Here is a 22244-nt window from a genome sequence, read left to right as displayed (position 1 = left end):
GACTCAAGACATTTTGATGCCCAAGATGAAAGTCGAGATGGCACCTCGTCCCATTCCAGGTACAAAATCTGACCAGACTGGCAACTGAATCTGATGATGGGTGGGTCAGTGTCTTCCACTGAGAGCAGTAGTCTGACTTACGGGGATATAGGGCAGGCCATGTGGTGTGCACAACACTATTCCTCAACATTTTGCTGCTGCCTCCCCAAAATATCTGCTGCCTGAGGTAGCTGCATCATTGTGCTTAATGGTAGGACCTGGCATGTCCCGGCCATGACTGGTGATTTGAGTCCTATCAAGTCCTATTGACTGTTCAGAAATCCCATTGTTCTTCCTGGGGGACTGGGCTGTGTTTCCAGGGCTGGGGAGGAACAGGCATGTGCTAGACAATCTGGCAGGATGCGATCTTTCTGAATCCTGTGATCGGGAGCTGATTATGGGATCTGGCAAGCCCCTTATTTTAACTGGATCATCCGACTTAATGCAGTTCATTCCTCTAGGGGAAAGAAAGCGTAAAACCATTTGTTACATCCTGAAAATACAGCTCAATTAAATTTACATTTTTATAATATAAAAGGGTAAATTAATGCATGTAAACATGGGTTAATCTGTTTATTTAAACTTGAAACATAATCTTTGAAATATGTAAACAACATTTGTTAGGCCTCAGAGATGTTACAATGATTGGGCTCCGGAGACCCCATTTATCCTACTGAACCTTTATCACTTCAAAGGGAATTTTATATATTTACAGCAGTAACAAGATGTTCAGCATAGCTAGATAGAAATTTGCTTCAGCTATTTAGCTAATGCCAGAAGGGTTTAAATTAGATTTTATAGCTGTTAGCAGAAATCTGTTTTATGGCTAACAAGTGAGATTTTTAAATCCTTGGAAACAAGATTATTATAAAAATGACAGCTAGCTTAATATTTAGGGAGTTTATATGGATTAATAGGTTGGGTTGTTTTTTTTAATGTGAACAAAAAAACATGAATGGTTATGAAATTTTCAGTTATTTTCCCCAAAAGTTGTGGGGAAAGGACATACAATCGGGTAAATAGCAAAAATGTACAGCTTGGAAATACCTGGAAAAAAATAGCAGTGAATACTGAGTCTGTGATAAGGCAGGCCATAACATACCGACTATAAAGAAAATAGACTGCTACTGCTAATTAGCATGCAAAACTTGAACGCTAATTTTGCAATTAATGTGTAACTTCCTGAGGTTACTATGGTGTAATAATTTAGGGCATAAAATTATGAGATGTTAAGAGCATCTGATCTCCCTACAGGGAAAACTTGCCGCCTTTTAGGAACATGCCCAAACCTTTATTAAGATCTTGTGATTTAGCTTGAGGGACACGGCTACTAAATGCTCCCTTGAGGTCCCTAGTAGACATTATCAGGCTGTCAGTGGTTTGCTGTCATTTGGAAATAACTCATTCCTCCCAGTAATAATGGAGAAACATTAGCTTAGAAAACAGATAGGGAACATCTCTCTCGGCAGGTTCACAAATTAGCCTCTTAATGAAGCACCGCATGTAGGAAGGCTTCCTTGGGCCTGTAGTGGTCAGTGGTTTTGATAACCAACCGAGGCTCTGGAGGGCTTCCTCATCATTCCATTGCCCTCTGCTCCTGGCCAAGAAGCCGCCACCATAGCAAGCTTGCCTTTTCTACCTAGCAGGAACAAGAAATTATTGTTTCTAAGGCACCCAATATTGCCAGGCACTTGGGTATCAGCTGTTGTTGATGTTGATGATGTTTTCTTCTCTCTGCCTCACTTTCCCTTCCAGTGAGTTCTTTTTTTATATCTTATTTTAAGTGACTTAAAAGTTGTAAGCTGTATCCTTATGGTACACCGCTTAGAGAAATATGGTAGTTATTAAGTGGTGCATAAACTATTGAAATAAATAAATATTCTTTAAAATATTATAACGCAAGGAGAGTGAAGAATTAATTCAATTTAGATTTACAACCAACACCCACAGTTCTAATTCTGGTTGTTCCAATTCCCAATTTTACTGAATTTCATGTGTATTTTGTATTTGAATATTGTAAAATCACTTTGGAGTGCCTCTGGATGTTTAAAGCAATATATTAATATAAGAAACTAAACTGACAAAAGTAGGCTAGAGGGAGGGAAGGGAAATGTTTGCTTCAGGGAAAGGAGGAACAAGCCAATAAAAGCTACCTGGAAAACTTAGTAGTCATGCACTGAACATCAGATACACAGCAAGAAATACCATAGTATGTCCTCTCATACAGAACGCTTGGGAATTCATGAGTAGCCAAATAAGAGGCTGAATAGCTATGGGAAATGTTGGTAAAAAAATTGACACTGAAAATATATTGATTTCAAATCTGAAATGTAGTTTCACTTCAGAACCACAACATACAAAATGGAAGACAGGCATCTTGCAAGGGGGGGGGAATTTATCAATATAATACTGCTTTTTGATTTTCAAAATGAAAAATGAACCTCATGAAAATTCAATCTTCTCTTAGTATTATTTTACTTTTTTTATTGGGATTCATATCATGTTCTTTACCTTAAGGTTGCAGGGTGTGGGTTAACATCAGTGGAGATAAGAGCAACTCATAAACAGAATGTGAAATGCACACATAGCATATCTAAAGAATAACCCAGCACAAAAACAGATAAAAGACATAGCTCTTCTTCTGCCATTACCCAAAAGCTCAATGATATTCCAGTCATGAGGAACTTATCTAGAAAGGCTTTAGTAAATCAAGCTGTGTTAGCAAAAAGGATCACACTACAGCACTGGTGATGCAGACTTGTGCAAATTATAGAAATTTGGGTGAGGGTTTTGTAACCTCCTATGCATAATTCCTATTTACTTTTTCCATAGCCACTTTTGCTTTTTCCTTCTGTCTCCCGCCTCCCAAGTGGTCTTTATATTATAATTCTATTTCTTCCTTTTTGCTGCTTATTGTGTGGGACATTCAGTTCTGAAGGTAATGAATGGGGGCATTTGCTGGGAAGAACATTCTTGGGTTCTAAGCTCCTGTCTAGTTTTAAACTGTATATATAATAAAATCAGTAAGATTTGCAAATTAAAAGAAAATGTTCTCTTGAAGGGGATTATTTCGTTCTGAGGATATGGTTCCACTTCATTAAGAGGAAAATGGGTCTGTGCTAATCTTAGTCATTCCACCCACTTAACCACTTTGCCAGTTAAGTTTCTAAGGCCCTGTGCCACAGTACTGAAGTGTATTTAATAAGATTTGCATTTCAGCATAATAAGCCATGTAATTTATCCCACAGAATCCCCTTCCTTGGCAAAGGAATTTTAAAGAGAGATAGGAGTTGAGATCTTAATCCCATTTAATCTGCCTTCTGTAATCTCAGGTTCATTTCTTAATTTGGGATATTTTTCCAACGCTTGGAGTCAGTAATCTCAGCCTTTGTGAATGTGGCAGGGAGAACGTGGCAAAGATTTTGGCAAGAATGGATTGATCAAGGAATTATCATCATCATCATCATTTTGGCAGTGTTAGAAAATGGATTCCAAAACTCTTACTTTGGAAGGCAACAATCACTTCTGTAATGGTAATCAGTAGTTTTGAAGAGGACAATCCAGAACCAATTAAAGTTCAGTAATTTGTCTAAGTGACGAATATGCTGAATAACTCTAGTTAATGCTTTAAATTGCTTTAACTCTAGTTAATGCTTTAAATTGCAACTCATAATCCATTGCCGCCTAATACAGCTATATAATTCTGTTTTCTGTTTGATACCGGCAAAGGATAAATAGTATTTGAAAAAAGTCTTTATGCCACAGCCTTGACTTTAGAAGAGCCTTGGAGAGGTGGTCTGCTGCAAAAAATGACCAAACGAGTTGCTGAGGATTTCATGATGGAAGAGAACTGGGGATATATAAACATAAGATTATAAATAAGCATTGCCTCTTAATAGCACTCTCTGGGGCACAACAGGAAAGGGCTGTTGCTCTCATGTTGTGCTTGTGAGTTTCTTATAGGTTGGCCATTGAATGCTGGAATAGACAGGCCTTTGGAGGTAGCGGTCAGTGGGATGCAGCCACAGCAACACCAGGAGGTCAGTTAAGTGGCCCCACTTAATCACTACTGGCCTTTAGTTTGATCCTGCAGGACTCTTCTATGGTCTTCTTAAGTTCTAATGCTCAAGACAATGCAAAATTGCATTTTTCATTGACAAAAGCCATAACTGAATGATCAGTAACAGCCAAGACATCTGTTGTGCACCCCACTCATAGGCATGTTTACTCAGAAGTATACCTTACTGAATCCAAATGAACTTACTCCCAAGTAAGTGTGGGAGGATTTTTTTACTGAAATCAGTTATTCATATCCCTGTGTCACGTCATCTGTGGAAACACCAGCACAAAAGCAACCTCATAAACCGTGACAAAAATATAAAACAATAGCACAGAAGATCAAATGTGCCAGAGTACACTCAGTTGGGTTTAAAACGTATAGCAAAACACTTATTTCTCCACGTCTAGATATATAATTTTGCCATTTATGATATTTAATTTTTTGCCGTTTTCATATGCTTTCTATTCCCCCACACCAACTTCTTTAAGCTTCTGCCTTTTATTTGAAGCTATCAAAACAAATATGGACACTGCCTTTGCAACTTTGGTGTCATCTAACAAGAAATCATCAAAGGCAAAGGGTGTGAAACTAAGCCTTTTCTTAGAATTGACTCTAAAAATGTTGTTTCTTTATAAAGAGAGCAATATGATAGGCAGTGTGGCATGGAAACCAATGGATTTCTGTGTAAATATGTCTGGTTAGCTTTACAAACGGTTCAATTATATAAGATTTTCCCTTATTTGTTTTGGTATCCTTTCTGTGCACACCAGTGATACTTTTAAGAAGTTTTCATTTGGTTTTTCCCTTTGCTGCTCTGCACTTCCCTTTCATGCTGTGCTTTAAGGTGTAGATATGAAGGAATACTCATTTGCTTATATAAGACCGTGTAGTCATTAATTGTAGGTAGAGGGAACTATATTTTAATCAGAACTGATAATTTTCTCTTGGCAAGTAAAAACTGTTAATAGTTGGAAAGTTATGTTTCTGGTGTGGACGGTTAATAAAGCACGCCTCTTCCTGCCAAAACCATACCATCCAATTATCAACATTTCTCCCCAGTTTCTCTGTCTCTTTCGCACTCACTCGGCGTGAGCTTTTCTCACAGAACTGGAGTCACTTCTGGCTGTTTTGTTCATAGACTCTTGTCAAAAAATATTTTCTGCATCTCTAATTTCATTAAGGTATGCTTGACTGAAATTGTCAACATCACTAGGAAAAGTAGGGTTTATTTTGAAATTTGCTCCGTTGCTTGTTGCGGCGGTTGAGCAACCCAAAAGAAAGGCATCTAAGAATTATGTCACTCCGGTTATGATGTACATGCGAGAAAAGAAAAAAGGTTCTCATGAACATGTTTGTTCTTGGGCATAATTGGTTAGCAGACAAGAATTTGTGAATTTCAGGGTGTTGGGATTTGGCTTGTTCTCCCAGGCTACGCTTTTGAGGCTGCCAACTTTCAGCCTCCTAGGGTTTTCCTCCTTAGAAAAGTACAGACGGAGACTTCAGGATGTTAGCAGATGAAATATGGCAAGTTTACTTTTAATTCAAAGTGACCACTCTGGAAAATGAAGGGAGGGCAACTCCATGCTTCTTGCCCACACTTTGATATCTTTAGAATCACAACAAGGAGTTTTCACAAGCTACAGAATTTGTCGGTTCTGAATCAGGAGAATCCGCTCACCTGGGGTGGAAGTGATGATTCTGTGATTGGAATCAAACCATTTTTTGTTCAGCTGAAGTCAAGTGCAGGTGGAATGAATTTAAGGCAGGTTTGGAACCCTGTGGTGGACTCCAACACCCACCAGCCCCAGCCAGCTTGGAAACATCTGAAGATAGGTTGAGCTACATTTGCTTACTCTGTTTTTGAGAGAATAATGGTGGTCTGCTGAGGAATCTATGGAACACCACCATTAACCATACTAACTTCAGTTTCCACAATCAAATCAAAGAGTTTCTGGAGGTTCTTCAGAAATATATTAATGGAGAGCATGTTACAGCCGCCCAATCTATATTGCCTTGGTAGATGGGTGGGCAAAGCTAATGATGAGGTGAGCAGGGGGCTGAGGAAGGGCCAATTTGCCACCCACTGCCTGAGACAGTGATTTCATTCTGCCTCATTACTGGGCTAACACTAACAGAAATAGCTGGATGGAAAATTTGATAAGTTTTTAAAAATTTGTTCCATGCCACAAAATGTATTTGTGTTGCACTGCTGAAAAAGTAATAAAAAACTTGAGTCCTTGTTTCTAGACAACACTGTGTCTCTGGTGTAGCAGGTAGTGAAATATGTAAAACATGGATAAAGTAATTCTAGTCAAACTCAAAATGCTGCAGGCTGTCTGCCAAACTGGACTATTCGTTAAATGCACAACCATTTATGACAGTCACTCTTAACAGTGAGTAGAAGGAAGGATGGATGGATGGATGGATGGATGGATGGATGGATGGAAGGAAGGAAGGAATACTTAAGGAAGTAAGATATTTTGGCTGACTTTAGTCCTTGCAATTTATCAAAGCTATCCATTCTTAAGGAAATCAGCCCTGAGTGCTCATTGGAAGGACAGATCGTGAAGCTGAGGCTCCAATACTTTGGCCACCTCATGAGAAGAGAAGACTCCCTGGAAAAGACCCTGATGTTGGGAAAGATGGAGGGCACAAGGAGAAGGGGACGACAGAGGACAAGGTGGTTGGACAGTGCTCTTGAAGCTACAAACATGAGTCTGACCAAACTGTGGGAGGCAGTGGAAGACAGGAGTGCCTGGCGTGCTCTGGTCCATGGGGTCACGAAGAGTCGGACACGACTAAACGACTAAACAACAACAAGTCCTTGCAACAAAGCAAGCTGACTCCAACTGGGACACAGTTTGGGGTGCAGATGTGCCCCCCACCATGAAACTGTGTGGCCTGATCATTGCTGACAAGCAACCCATGAAGTAATCCACAATGGGCTCCACCAACTTAGGGATGGGAAATTGAGTACATTAACCACTGTCTTCATTGTGTGGCATTTTGAGTGATTAAAGCCTCACAGATGTTTTACTTTGCAGGGAGCGGGTGTTATAAACATGCATGGTTTTAGATTTGCTGTGTTATTGATTGATCTGCCTTTGAGCCACGTTGCTGAAAAACCCAGCATACCTCATGCAGAAGAAGAGCCCTTAGAGTTGTTGGGGTTTGATTTCTGCATCCAAAGTGTCAAAATACAGTGTGAGTGGAAGAAGCCTTATTGCCACCAGAAAGCAAGCCTCCTCTGTAAGCCGTAAGATCAACAAGCTATTTCAGCTGTGTTCTAAAACAAAACAAAACTGGACTCTAAAGCAAAGCAATCTGTAAGTGAATAGAGACAGCCAACCTAACACATGGGAAATGTGCCTGTTTCTTAAAGTATAGCAATACAAGTGGCTGTGGCTGGTTATAAACCATTCCCTGGCTGTTACTGCTGTTCCTCTACTGACTAATTGCAATGAACACATTAATTCTGTCTGCCTCCCTCCATGCTTGGCGTAGACAACACAGTACCTCTCCTCATACATTGTTGAACTACAAATCCCATCAACCCCAGCCTACATGGCCCATACTAAGGGAAGGTAAAGATTTCAACCTCTGCAGGGCGCTATGCATTGCTGCAGTGCATTGCTCTTGCTTTGTGTTCTTTGTATACTGATGTTGGGTGCCCTCAAACATAATTCTATGGCCTCCTAAGACCCCACTCAGGAACGTGAGTGGCACTGTGGGTTAAACCACAGAGCCTAGGACTTGCCGATCAGAAGGTCGGCGGTTTGAATCCCCACAACCGGGTGAGCTCCCGTTGCTCGGTCCCTGCTCCTACCAACCTAGCAGTTCGAAAGCACGTCAAAGTGCAAGTAGATAAATAGGTACCGCTCCGGCGGGAAGGTAAACAGCGTTTCCGTGCGCTGCTGCGGTTTGCCAGAAGCAGCTTAGTCACGCTGGCCACATGACCCGGAAGCTGCACACTGGCTCCCTTGGCCAGTAAAGCGAGATGAGCGCCGCAGCCCCAGAGTCGGCCACGACTGGACCTAATGGTCAGGGGTCTCTTTACCTTTAATACCCCACTGAATTTGGCAACTGCAGCAAAAAGAGGAACAAATAAACATAATGCTGGGATAAGGGGAACCCAGCACCCTGATGGGCAGGCAAATTGCCACATCCCCAGCCTGCAGATTGATCACTGGATGAGTAGAGAGATGAGCAAAAAATGCTTTCATTTGATCTGTGTGGATCAGCTGAGAAGGGTGTGTGTGTGTGTGTGTGGTGTGATAATATGAGGAGGCAGTACCCACCTTGGGGCAGACCAGCTGCTGGTATGCTGTCCCCGGAGTTGAGCCAAGGGTGAGTTCTCCTCTGAGCCATAAAAGGTTAGCCACCCCTCATAAAGAGCAAGGGTGGCTAATCTATGGCCTTCAAGATATTGCTGGACTAAAAGTCCCATCACCCCTCTGAATGGAACTGGTGTGAGATGTGGTCCAACAAGTTCTGGGAGGGCTGCTGATTCCCCATCTGTAGAGAAATGAGAAATCTAGAAACATGTGGTTTTGCAATAGCTATGTTTTCAACCAGTGTTACAGGGGGAGGAAATTCTTACAAATTCTGAGCCACCTCCTCCGCAGGGGACATTGTAGGGCTGAAGCAAAAGTGCCTGTTTGCGTGGCACGATTTAAAGACTTGAAGTTTTGAAATTGCCATTTGTCACCAGGAAGACAAAAACAAAAGGAATTGCTGGCTTATGAGGATTTCCTTCCCAAGTTTGTGTTTTTCACCCCAATCGAGAAGCGGGCTTCCATTGTCCCTGGTCTTGGTGCTGGAGAGTTGGGCGATGCCGTGTGTGAGGCTCGGAGGCTCTCGGTCGGGGGTCTGGCCATCTCCAGACTCCTGTGGGAGCCCCAACTGGCCCTTGATGGGGAAAAGTTGTTGTGACAGTGACAACAGAGCCTTGAGAACGGGGCTTAGAAAGCTGGGAAAAGCCTCCCCTCCTGTGACTTGGGGGCTGTCTGTGCCAGGACCGTCAACCTCCCAGCCAACAAGAACCGGACACAGCTCCCTTAAGAGCCTGTCAGTCCTTTTCAGTCCTTTTCACTAATCAGCCAGAGGGCTAGCTGTTGAATGAGATGGGGCACTTTCCTCCCCCAAGGACTGGCTCAGTGTGCTGCTTCCATAGTTCTCACAAGCCCTGCCGGCCCAGAGAACAAGAGGCTCGGATTGGAAATCAAACTGTGGTTTTCTGCATGACTGTGCAGTGTGTACGAACAGCAGGCCATTTTATAAATATTATATATATTTGGTTTTTCCCGACACTGGGTGGGTTTGTTTTCATCTCCTGCTCCTGCTCTTTCCCCCTACTCCCTCCCCCTTTCTCTTTTGCCAGAGGCATGGGTACACAAGGAGTTCTATTAGAAGCCTAGATGTGGGTTTTGAGGTTTTGTCCATCTCATTACAGTGAATGCATCACCTGCATGACTCAGTCATTCTTTGGGCTGCCTGGGGAGCGAGACTCCAAGAGCAGGCAGAACGATAATCCTTTCTCATTATGGGGCTCACTGTTTGCTGCTGTGAGAGTAGGCCAGCTTCTTCTCAACACAGCATTAAAAAAAAAATCGTTAATACATTTTGTGCATAAAATTGCCTTTACTTTCTTTTTTTAATCAACCCTTTTCTTTATGCCAAAGTAAAGAGAGAGAGAGGATGTACGATCTTGCTGTTTTAGTCAGAAGCGAGGTTTGCATGGAGGTTATTCCATGCAACAATAAACACCACACGTTACAAAATTAAACAAATCCAAGGTTGACTGCACCGTGCAGAAAGATTGGGGGGGGGGGAGCTGGTATAATGACTGCACTCTAAATTTGCTTTTGTATCTGTTGTGGAGCTAAGCACTGGCCATGTTCACACATCACTTGTGAGCAAGAAACCATGGTTTATTATACACAAGTGAATCACTCCCACTTCCTTCCTTCCCACTCCTCCTATCTCACACTGATTGGCACTGTAAGTGTGTGGGGATTCTTTTGAAAAGAGTACATGCCCAGGAAGGCAGCAGTTGTGTGTCTAAAGCACTTCCACCACAGTTAATACTTCACATCTGTCTTCCCCCTTAACATTTCTATCTTCACCCTTAAGACGCCTGACTTCACCCTTAACATCCCGCAAGGCGACCAATTTGACTGAGCCATTCTGCCTCGGTGGTGTGCCCAGCAAGCTTTCTGGCTTTCCAGATCTCTCCAAGGACCCTCGCCAAGCGGTCAGGAAACCCCCAACGTTACTCTTGGTGAATGGATCCCTTACAACTCAGCCTCTTCCGAACTATCGACTAAGGCATAATTTGTGCACCAAGGCTCCGAAGACGAGGCATCTCGAGCCAGTACCAAACAGACGTCTCTAATAAGAGAACAATAATTAGCCATCATATAGGAGAATCAGCAAGATAAATAATGCCAGCCCTCCATGCACAGCAGATCAGAATGTTTGAGTTCCCAGGACATATTTCACCGAGACAAATTTCAATCCAGGAACCCCACGGGACACATTCAAGGATGGAGACAGAAATTAATGAGCGCTATAGCTTCTCTGACTGCGGGAGAAAAAGAGGAACTTTACCACATAATATGCTTAGTGTTTTGTCTGAACCAGTGATTGTGAGTTCTTTCACTCTTAACAAACCATGGCCAGCGAGCCAAGAACCAGCTTTGGCTACAAGGTTTATGCAGGGGAGGCTGGCGCCCATTGGTACCGATAGGGTAGAAGGCAGGGAGGCCAACAGTAGGGGGAGCCAGAGCAAATGGCTGTGGAGCTAGAGCCCACAAGTCATTGTTTTGCCCTCCTCCTCCTTGCTGTTGAGTTATATAAGAGCAGCACAAACTAAGGAGGAGGAGGAGGCGGTTGGCCGCCAATAGAACTCCCTGAACTAGTTGTAAGTAAAGAAGTAGGCAGGTGGGGGCTGGTTGAGGAGAGTCTGGTCTTAGTGGGGTTGGTTTGATTTTTATTTAATTTTTTAATTTAATTTCTGGACCACTTAATGTTCTCTCTCTCTCTCTCTCTCTCTATATATATATATATGTAAGTGGTATACCAGGGTTTTCCAAACTTGGGTCTCCAGCTGTTTTTGGACTACAACTCCCATGAGCCCTAGCTAGCAGGACCAGTGGTCAAGGGTGATTGGAACTGTAGTCCAAAAACAGCTGGAGAGAGTACTCAAGCTTGGGAAATCCTGCAGTTTACAAAAAACAGAAGCAACAACAGACAACGTAAACAAAATATTGCAAAAATACACAGTTGCATATAAATATGTTGCATTAATACAAAGTTACTAATATTTATAAATCAGTATTAATTCAGTTTCCGTCTGACACTTCCTTCCTTGCAGCCTCCAGGTTCTCACCCAGAGTCTAAAACAGGTCGGCAAGGTTTACCGGCCATGGGCCACAGAGATTGCCGTGGGCCGGACTGGCGCAGTGTGACACCGGAAATTGCTTCTGCGCATGCCCAGACGCAGGAAATCGCACCTGCACAGAAGCGATTTTCGGCATCTGGACATGATTTCCAGTATCTGCGCGTGCACAGACACAATTTCCCGCGGCGCTCAGCAAGCCCCCGCGTCGCACTGCGCCAGTTTAGCGCAGCGCGTGGGGAACTCGCCGAGTGGGCGGCTCAGTTCAGGTAAAACGGTCTTCGTGGGCCGCATCCAGCCCATGTGCTGCATGTTGCTGACCCCTGGTCTAAACAAACTCTCACTTGCCCTAATGGACCAGCCTTCACTAGGCTTATAGCTTACCATGACATGGATATGCCACGATTATAGGTCTGCAACAATGGGTTTGCTGAGCAGCAGGTGGGTAGCATATGAGAGCAGAGGAGGGTGTTTTCACCAGTAAAGCTGCAGTAAGGAAAGGCAAGTCCAATTCTTTCCCCTCTCATCCAGTTTCTCTCTGAAAATGCCCCCTCTGTCCAAATTCAGCTCAGACAGCGGCCACAAAATTTGGACGCCACGTTCTTTGACATTTTGGCCCTGAGAGCCTCAAAATGAGGTAACATAGTGCTGAGGACTGTACCACTTTGTGTCTTCAGGTTTGCTCGCAAAAAAATAAAATAAAAATCAATTCAAATAGAAAATGAGCACAACAAAAGACTGGATTAAATCCCCACTCTTTAATGTATTGATTTTCTGTTTGCAGGGAGGGTTGATTGGTTAGTTGTTTTTGTTTTTTGTTTTACATGCAAATGTGAAGTTCTCCACCTGAAATCAGAAGTGGTGCAATCTATTCTGCCAATTTATTCCCACCACATTCAGCTGCATGTAGAGATCCAGCCACAGTCCATAATCATTTATCCATTGCCTTGTTCGCACTCCTACTATAAATTCTGGAGCCCGCAAGAAGAAAGGAATGTGTGGAATGTCTATCTGGAGTCTTTGTGAGCCTATATCTAGGAAAGAAGCACATGCATTTTGATTGGACAGTAGAGCCAGTGGTAAAATTCTGTACATTCTAGAGAATTCCTTGCAGGACTTTCTTTGTGGGTCACAAATGCTCCTGTTGGAAAGCTGGAGTGAAAGGTGGAGATTCAAAAAGTTCTGGTTTGTATATGAAAATATCGTATTTTTTGCTCTATAAGACTCACTTTTTCCCTCCTAAAAAGTAAGGGGAAATGTGTGTGCGTCTTATGGAGCAAATGCAAGCTGTGCAGCTATCCCAGAAGCCAGAACAGCAAGAGGGATTGCTGCTTTCACTGCATAGCAATCCCTCTTGCTGTTCTGGCTTCTGAGATTCAGAATTTTTTTTTCTTCTCGTTTTCCTCCTCCAAAAACTAGGTGCGTCTTGTGGTCTGGTGCGTCTTATAGAGCGAAAAATACGGTATGTGTCCTTTTCGCCCTTTAAAATTCTTTTTAAAAATTCTTTTTAGAAAACCAACAGACTTACTTCTTATCTGGAACTCTATAGTTTGAATAAAATTATAAAGAAACTTGCTATCCTTTTCGGAGGGAAGCATTTTCACATTTCAGTTCCAAGACGTTCTCAGTAGGGAGTTGGGAGTTTTTCATTGTCTGCGCTGGCTCATACTCCAGGCAACACAGACTGGGAATGTGATAGGCTGAACTATACAGTAGAGAGAGATAAGAAAAAGGCGATTTAAGACGTGGCACCCATTTGTTTAGACCACATATATATATGGTGAAACGAAAAGCACCTCCCTATATCTGTCTGTCTATCCATCTATCTATTTATCAATCTATCGTATCTGGTTCAGTTGCAACGCAAACACAATAACCTGGTTGACGCCTGCAGGGATGCCAAGCTTCGGTATCTGGTCCAAAAATTAGCTTTGTACATATGCTAAATTAAAGATTGGCAGCAGAAACGGCACAGATCCCATATTGGCAGCCGTTTGCAAATCCCATATTGGCAGACTTCTCAACATAAAAGAAAGAAGGCAAGCCATACAAAGGGCAGAGAGCCCAAAAGAGACTCCCTCCCTCTCTCAACATCAGCGAGTGGAACATTCTGAACTCCACTTAAGAAAAATCCAAACGCTGCTAAAAACAGAAAGGTCCTTACCTGCCGCCAGCATAAGGCAGGTATAGAGCTGACCTGTCTATTCATCCTCCTCTGGAGGGGGTGGAGAAAGGCTTTCCACTTGTTCTTAGTAAGCTAAATTTAGCTCGAGCGGAAGCTACAGTAGCTTAAGATTATTTCCCAGTGCTGTGTCTGGCTGATTTTCTTTTCACTCTTGTAAATCAAAAGTCATCTCTCGGAAATCACTGGAAGGCTAGTTCTGCTCAACCTTCACATGTGAAAAGAGAAGCACATTCTAGTGGACTGTGTGAATCGGGCACCTCAGCCTGCCCTGCCTTCTTACTTACAGCCAGTTGACAGCACTGGATGTCAGCTTCCTCTTCCTTGGACTTAGTGTTGCCATTGTAGAGTTAATTGAATCTGCCTGTCATTGGCTCTGGCGCCACCTACTGTTAGCCTCCATGCCTTCAGCCTTACCAGTGTCCCAATGGACACCAGCCATCACTGTCCCATTCCTGGTTTCTGAATAAAGAGTAGGAATAAAGAGTGTTGTGCTAAGGTGACCACCACACCAGTGCAAGCATTGCAGCTTGCCAGATGGAGGAAACTGGAAGTTCTCCTGACACACCCACACACCCAAGGCAATTTGGGGGGGTGGGGCATTGAGGGGCACAGGAGGAGAGGGGGCAAATCTTTGTTGTGCAAATGGAAGCTCTTGCTTGCACTAATGCGTCTCATTGGGGGAATCCCACCCAAAGCGTTTCAGTGATTTCTTTCGGTTAAACTTGTTTATCTTGGTGTTCCACTCCCATACTGAAATATCCTACATCTTCAACATTAGGCATGGCAGAAATCTGAGATTGCTGTTGAGAAGAAATATGAAGCCTGTGGTTTGTGGTGATCTTGGCAAAAAAAAATTCATTTCCTCCATCACCACTACTCAGCTGAAAGAAAAAGAGACCATAATTGAAAAATTGTAGGAGAGAAACAGACATTGCTGCTTCCGTCCCTGCTCCTAATAGTTGGAAATGGAAATAACTCCGTTTCGAAGGTATCGTGCAGACACTGACCAACAGCTTGATGGAATGTTAGTCAAAAAATATATTTTTTTAATACCCATTAATTTCACTGCAACTGTGGGAGAATTTAACCAGGATTTCCTCTTTTAAATTACACACGCATACAACACACACATTTAATTATCGAGTTGCACAACTGTATTAGAAAACAGGTGTATGAGCTCACCTGTGTATCCTTCAAGCCAAACTCGTGACATCAGGAGACCCATGATTGGACCTCCCACCATTTGTGTACTTAAAGAGAACCCCCTCCCTTTTCCATTATTAGGTATTCAAGGCAGCTTGCGAGCATGTTTGTAAAACAATGTTTTCAATCTCAGGCTTCCGCCTGTTGTCTTCTGCATGTAGATCATCAGTCGTGTAACAAAGGAACAGACTTTCTCACTCTACATTGATGTGAACTCACATTCTAGCTGTCTTGGCATTGGCAGTAGGGCAGAGAACATCCACAATGCCTTGGAAGCATCCATCCTCCCCAGACCAAATCTGATTGCTGTTTTTGGATAAGAAGATCCATTCCATACCCTCCAACGTTTCTCCAAATGTTGAAAATACAGACTTCCTTTATTATTGTTGTTGTTGTTGTTGTTGTTGTTGTTATTCCCCGCCCATCTGACTGGGTTGCCCCAACCACTCTGTACAGTTTTCAACATATATAAAAACATCATTAAACATTTAAAAAAATCCCTATACAGGGCTGTCTTCAGATGTCTTCTAAAGGTTGTACAGTGGTACCTCGGGTTAAATACTTAATTCGTTCTGGAGGTCCATTCTTAACCTGAAACTGTTCTTAACCTGAAGCACCACTTTAGCTAATGGGGTCTCCCGCTGCTGCTGCTGCGCCGCCGGAGCACAATTTCTGTTCTCATCCTGAAGCAAAGTTCTTAACCCGAGGTAATATTTCTGGGTTAGCGGAGTCTGTAACCTGAAGCATATGTAACCTGAAGCGTATGTAACCCGAGGTACCACTGTATAGTTACTTGCCTTTTGGCACAGGGATCACATAACTCCATACCCTCCAACACTTCTTTGATGAAAATAGGGACATCCTAAGGAAAAGCGGGACAATCTGGGATCAGATCAGAAACCAGGACAGCTTCTGTAAATTCGGGACTGTACCTGTAAAACAAGGATACTTGGAGGGTCTGCCATTCAAGGCTACTCCTGCCACAAATTATTCTTCCCTCAGATAGCCGACTGGATTGCTGACGGGGAGCATAAATTTGATCAGGACTGCAGTGCTGGGGAAGGGTAGTTTAACTTTTCCCCTCCATGCTGATGAAAATCCCTCCCTTACCCAAGCTGCTGTTGGCCCCATGAGCAAAACATACAGGTTACTATATCTCTGCTGTCAAGCAGTTGGAGATTTGCATCCTAGAATTACATTCCCAGCATTGCAAATTAGAAGAGGCAACAGAAAGAACAACAAATGGTTCTGTTCAAAGGCCCATTCTCTACCACGCAAAGGTGATCTTTGGTCAGATGAGTGCGTGAGCTGTCTCACTGTTGTATGCTGCTTGAGAAAGCACTGTTCTGCGATAGGTTGGCTCTTTTCGTGTGGCCTTTTCTGGCTAATTATTAGGTATGTAAAATGGTATTTAAGACTCCGTTGGCAATGACTAATGTTTGCTCTGATTTGACCTCCTCGCGCTGGTGCTGCTGCTTCTGTTACGGTAGCTGAGATGTCTCATGTCTACTCCACAGCATCTGCAAACACTCAGCCCCCAAGAGTCATCCTACGCTCAACTGCAGGAGATCATCTTCAGAGAAAAGCTGTTGCAGTTCAGTACAATGGCTCCATTGTCTAAATTACGCAGCAGCAAAAGCAGTAGTAGTTTTTTCCCCATCTATCTGTCTAGCTATCTAGCTAGCTATCTTCTGCTTTCTTTGTGACAAATAGAAATGCAGAGAAATGAGTGAAATCCGCCTGCAAACAGTCCAAATTAGAATAATATCACCCCCCACACAAGACCATAACAGTGGCAGATGGACAGAGGAAGAAAGTGTATATAGTCTTTATTTCCTGCCATCATAGCATAGACCCTTTCAGATTGCAGTAAGCATCTTGCCATCTGCAAATCCAAGTCTTTCAATTTCTCTTGAGGCAATGATTCAAAATTCATGTTTTATGCCTTTTCTCCCAAAATCCTAAATGTTGCATTTTACTTTCTAATAAACAAATGACAAATGAATCCTTGCTCCTGTCCCATCTTCAGATTTTCTTCTGCAAATTGCCCTAGAGAATCTGGTCATGGGCAAGAGGGGAGACAGTCAAATCACTGCAACTTGTTAGCCTGTGCACTTTTTGTGATTGTATAAATACAGTCATTTGCTTTTCCATTCTTGTTTCATTTGCAACCTTTGTCCAGGGCACTGGAAACTTTGGGGGAAGTAGGGTGGACAAAACTGTTTTCCTAACACATTTGAGGAAAGGTGGAAAAAGATTATTTGCCATTTCTGGGAGGAGCTTCTTTGGGAGGAAATAATAATAATAATAATAATAATAATAATAATAATAATAATAGTAATAATAGCTGTTACAGTAATCAAAAGTTTCCCCCCAAATAATTATTACATTTATTTCCTTAATCATTTTGTTCTGTTTATATCCCATCCCATCCCAAGATGAAATGACTTGCATGCATATTTAGAACTTTTATAAATGAATTAAATCTAGATAAATGGTCCTTTCATTTATAGTGTCTTGCCAGGAGGGAGGATAGACCTTTTTCCTTCTTCTGACCATAGACTGGGGACAAACTGTCTTCCTTGTTGCGTCTGCAGTCATAGGGTGTATAAGCATTTTGAGATAGTATTTGTTATGTATTCAGTGGTCTGTGTTTGCCTGAGCTTGAGTCTGGACTAAGGATTCTGAGCTCCTGTGTTCTGATTTGATACATGATGTCCAATCACAGAACATTTCAGGGTTTGGGCCTCTGCCATTGGCCCTTGAACTCTGAGTCATGATTCTCAGCTTGGAAGTTTAGACAGCCAATCATGTTGGGAGTGGGAGTGGCCCAGGCTTTCCGGAATGTATATAAGCAGATGATTTGCCCCCATTTCCCAGTTATGTAGTTCAATGGTTCTTGCTATTATCACTGTGTCTTCCCTTGTGGGAATCTACCTACACTTCACTGGCGACGAGGATGGGATGCTAGGCTAGGTATGCAGCCCTGGCTAGCTACCACAAGCTGAAATCACTGCTGGGGAACTACCGCCTCATCTGAGCTGAAATCACTGACTGCACCCACAAGAGAGATCACACAGCAGACGTCATGGCCACCCAGGGCCACATTGAGGAATCTGGCACCATGGTTCCAGGGAAATGGGACTCCTATACCAGGTTCACAGTTGCCTTTGGTTCCCCTTTCCCTGGTCATGCAAGCAGGGGGTGGATGATGATGTCCCACATCAGGATTTGTTTTTCCTCTGGCCAATGTCCTTGGCTTTTAAGCCATGACTCATTCTTCTTAATGCCTGTAGGGTTGTGGGGGGAGATATCCTTGTGTTAATTTGCTGTTCAATTGATTTAAATGGTACGCGTCATTGGGGAAAAACCCAATCACTTTCAGTTAAGCAATCAAATCAATACAGGTGCAAAGGAAAAAGGGCAGTTCTCTAGCCATGCCAGTGGAAATGAAACCTAAGCTAAGATATGAGAACACAGGAAACTTGCATCATCCATGTTATCTGTCCATCTAATTCAGCACTGTCTACTTTTTGTAAGTCACCGTGGGACTTTTTTTGTGTACGGAGTCTGCTAAATTCAACTAACTAATTAAATGATACACTTGGCTTGCAATGGCTCCCCAGGGTCTTGAGCAAAGTGTTTCCCTTTCCTTGTTTCCTAATTATTTTAACTGGATATACCAAGAGTTGATCCTGGGACTTTCTGCAGCCAACTCATGTGTTCTGCCGTTCAGGGACTAGCCTGAAGTTGCCTGGTGTTTCATAGCTGGCTAAAGTAGGGTTTTAAAGTAGGTCTCATCATCTGAACGGCAAGACTATCCCAGTGGTGGTCAAACTTCAGGCTTGTGAAATCTACTTGGCTATTTGCTGAGACATCTCCATCAGCCACAGCCAGGCACAGAACAGTGACACAGGGAGTTATGAGGTTCAAAGCACATGCTCATCCCAGAAATTTATAGTAATACCAAATTCACTGTCCTTTCAAACAAACAAAAATTTCATTCATTCTTCAAGGTATCTTCATTGCAGCAGACCAATTTATGATTTTAAGAAATATTTCAATTTTTTGCTTTTTAAAAATTATTTTTATTCAATTTCCAATACAAGATTTAAACATACATTTTCATTATTATCACAAATACGTAATTTTGACTTCCTTCAGCTCATCCGCGAATCTTCCGTTTTCTAATCTATCTGCAATTCTAAATTTAACATTGCCTTTTATTTTAAATAAACCTATTTCCTTATTCCCTTTTTTACAGTGTTTCTAGTATTATTTCTAATATTTTTTTGCTATTGTTAAACAGCGTTGACTTGGAAACTCTTGCATATCTACTGCAATTCATCCAGCGATGTATCAGCAGATCCTAATCTACCTTCTATTCAGTGCCACACCACACTGTTCCTCCTTCCTGGCTGAGCAGAAATTTGAGTCCAGTTGTCTCCTGTCTGAGTCTGACACTCTGCCAACTCTGCCACTGAGCTATTCAAATAAGACTGCTACTCTCATAGCCTGCTATCTCAGACATTCATGGCACCATTCATGGCAGCATACAGATGTGCAGGTGTCAAGGTTTTGGAGGCAAGAAAGTGCACTCCTTAAGAACAGCATATAGAAGTAGTTCCTTCTACCTGAAAACAAGAAAGGCAGTATGCATAAACAGGAAGATAGAATGGCCCTCTAGTTTAGTACTGGGTGAAATAAACAAGGGGATTCTGGGCACTGCCAGAGCTCCATTGAGAAATATCACGTCCCCTTGGGGCAGTGGAACAGTCATTGGGCTCCACCTAAAATGATGAGCCCATTGCCATAATATATGTTATGGAACTGTGATCAGTATTCAAAAAGCAGAGCAGGATGGCTCAGAAAACAGATTGGTCAAGCAAGTTGAGGCCAAAGTTTGTCAGACTGAGGTGAATCCAAGTATGACAAATCAGATTAAGGCAACTTGGTCTACATCTGACTTACTCTGCAATCCCAACTATGATTATCTGAGAGTGAACCTTACTGAATTCATTAGGAGTTGCTTCTTAGTAGATATGATTCGGATGGTGCTGCTAGATGCCACTGAAAAGCAATCAGGACCATGGATAGTTTCAAGTGTGTTTTACTAGCTGAGCTGTAGAAAGGTGTTGTCTCAGCGAGAACTAGAGTCCACGGAAGCCTCAGAAAGGCTGCCAGCGCCAGACTTCCCAGTGCCAACCAACTGGAGAACTGTTACTAATTCTTAAAAGACCCACGGCTGATTCTACAGTCAATGCTCCTGCACGGCTATGGAGTAGGAGAAGCTACAGGAGACTCACCCCCAGGATTTGAAGATGTAATGATCACATCTCAAGTCATATAGAAGGGGGCCGCTAGCTTTCCTCCTACATACATAGGGTGACCTATGATATGTCCCAGTCTGAATCCTCTGGATTCCGGATTTAGGGAGCATAACACACACAGTATGTATGCATAACAAAGCTAGAAACAGAAGAAGGGAACTGCCACAAGTTACAAGACTATAAATATATATAATCAATTGGTTTCAAATTATCATAAGGAAACTGGAAGTCTCAGGACATTCATTGCTGTTTTATGGCTTGTTTAAGCTATGCCTATGAATTGACTCTTGATAAAGATCTCAAGAAATTGCCTGTCTACACACCAAGCCCCTATAAACCTTAGAATTGTCTTTCCATAATCTTTAGGTGTTGATCCTCATCCATAGATGCTGAACTGTATTTCATGAATAATCTTGTGATTATTTGAAGTTTTATATTTGCATTATTCAAAGCTTACTTATACATTATATCTCTTTCTTCCTTGTTATCCTTAGTTATTCACACCTTCTGTTTCTTGGTTTGTTTAGCACGACCTCATTGTGAATGTGCATGCATAATGAAATAGGCCGGCTGAATTCTCGCAGCCTGGATGGTTTAGTGGCTCTAGTGTTTGGTCTGCGTATGGGGAAATCCAAATTCCAATTTTTATCTGCTATAAAGCTCCCCATCTCTTAACCCCACCATCTTTATTTACGGGGTTACTGCATGTATAAAATTTGATTGACCAAATTGCTTATAAAACTTGTTGGTTACGTCTCTATAAAATGGCCAAAGCAATGTGCAAGAATTCATCATATCTGTTGGAAACATCACGTAACAACTTTTTAAACCTGTAAGCTACCCATTGAAAATCAAACTACATTCAGCCGTGCAGTAAGGCAATGTAAGAGACCTTTCGGAAGGCAGAGGGAACTGCTTCAGCTAAAAAACAGTACAGTGCTGGAACTTGATGGACTCCTTGGGAAGTCAAGTTCTGTGAGCTTGTATTTCTAACTACAGCAAAGGAGGACACAATGTTTGAACATACAGTTGCTAATCATATGAACAAATGAATTTTAGGATATGGCAATGGTGGTTGCTATATCATGCAGAACCCCAGTCCCTAGAACGAAATGAAGAACTACAGATGCTGAAAAAACATGCTTGCTGAATGATGTTGTTGTTGTTGCTAGTTTATTTATACCCTGCCCATCTGGCTGTGTTGAACTGGTATGAGACATTCTTAAGCTACTAGTTTAAATTCCACTGGAGTGATAGCCCAAACCACGTGGTGTAAGGCTCAAAAAGTCTCGACCAAAAAGTCTTTGCCAACCTGGTGCCATCCAGACAGTTTAGACCACAACTCCCATCAGCCTCAGGCAGCGTTTCAAAATAAAGCTGTGGCTAATATGGTGCACAGTTGCATACTGCTGGGCTTGTTTTAAGACTTTGACTTGAGATAGCTTAATGTGAAAGTATCTGTATTCTTTACATGTGGATTTGTGTGCTAACCAAGTGAAGCTCCGTATGGTATTTACAGTAGGAATAGTTCCTAAATTTATGGCTCATTTCACTTGAGAGAGGAGGGAGAGGAGAGAATTTAACTCCCAAGTGCTATGACAGTAAGACGTGGGGCAGTTGGGGGGTGGGTGGAGAAAAATGAATGGGAATCGGTCTGGAGAAGATGTTTCTAGGCTCCTTGGGACCAAGATTGAGGAAAGAAAGTAGGAAACCATGAGATTGGGAAGGCTTGCTTCTCTATCTCAAAACGTGTTGGGAGATGCATAATCAGCAGGGATAATTGCATTGGCGTCAAGTATTTTGCTATCCCACAACAGCAGAGTAGAGGTCCTTCTACCAAGGTTCATGGAACAATAGGAATACTTGTTCAATGAGGGAAGCTGGATCTTAGAAACCAATAAGAAGAGACCATAAAAAGTGGGCACAAGCTGGGATGATTTTCTGCACTCAGTGTTGTAGGATATTTTAAAACCTGGTTCTCTAGTGACAAAGTGGGATATGGATTTCATTTTGGAGCATCCCTTTTTT

At 42.4% G+C, this 22244-nt stretch overlaps 1 protein-coding gene and 1 long non-coding RNA gene across 3 annotated transcripts in view; one reads left to right on the top strand and one right to left on the bottom strand.

The window, feature by feature from the left end:
- Positions 1-22244, top strand: part of CLYBL (citramalyl-CoA lyase) — a 191201-nt gene that overhangs the window by 121369 nt on the left and 47588 nt on the right. The gene's annotated exons all lie outside the window — the stretch shown is intronic.
- On the bottom strand, positions 12229-13952 carry LOC309530237. Its single transcript, XR_014218713.1, has 3 exons — positions 13663-13952; positions 13027-13203; positions 12229-12469 (listed from the first exon to the last, which is right to left on the bottom strand). It is a non-coding gene; the product is annotated as an uncharacterized lncRNA (long non-coding RNA).

Source organism: Podarcis vaucheri, assembly GCF_965113315.1.
Source record: "Podarcis vaucheri genome assembly, chromosome: 4".
In the NCBI taxonomy this organism is placed as follows: Eukaryota; Metazoa; Chordata; class Lepidosauria; order Squamata; family Lacertidae; genus Podarcis; species Podarcis vaucheri.
The sequence above is the reverse complement of the archived record's forward strand: the minus strand, read 5'-3'. Positions and strand labels throughout refer to the sequence as shown.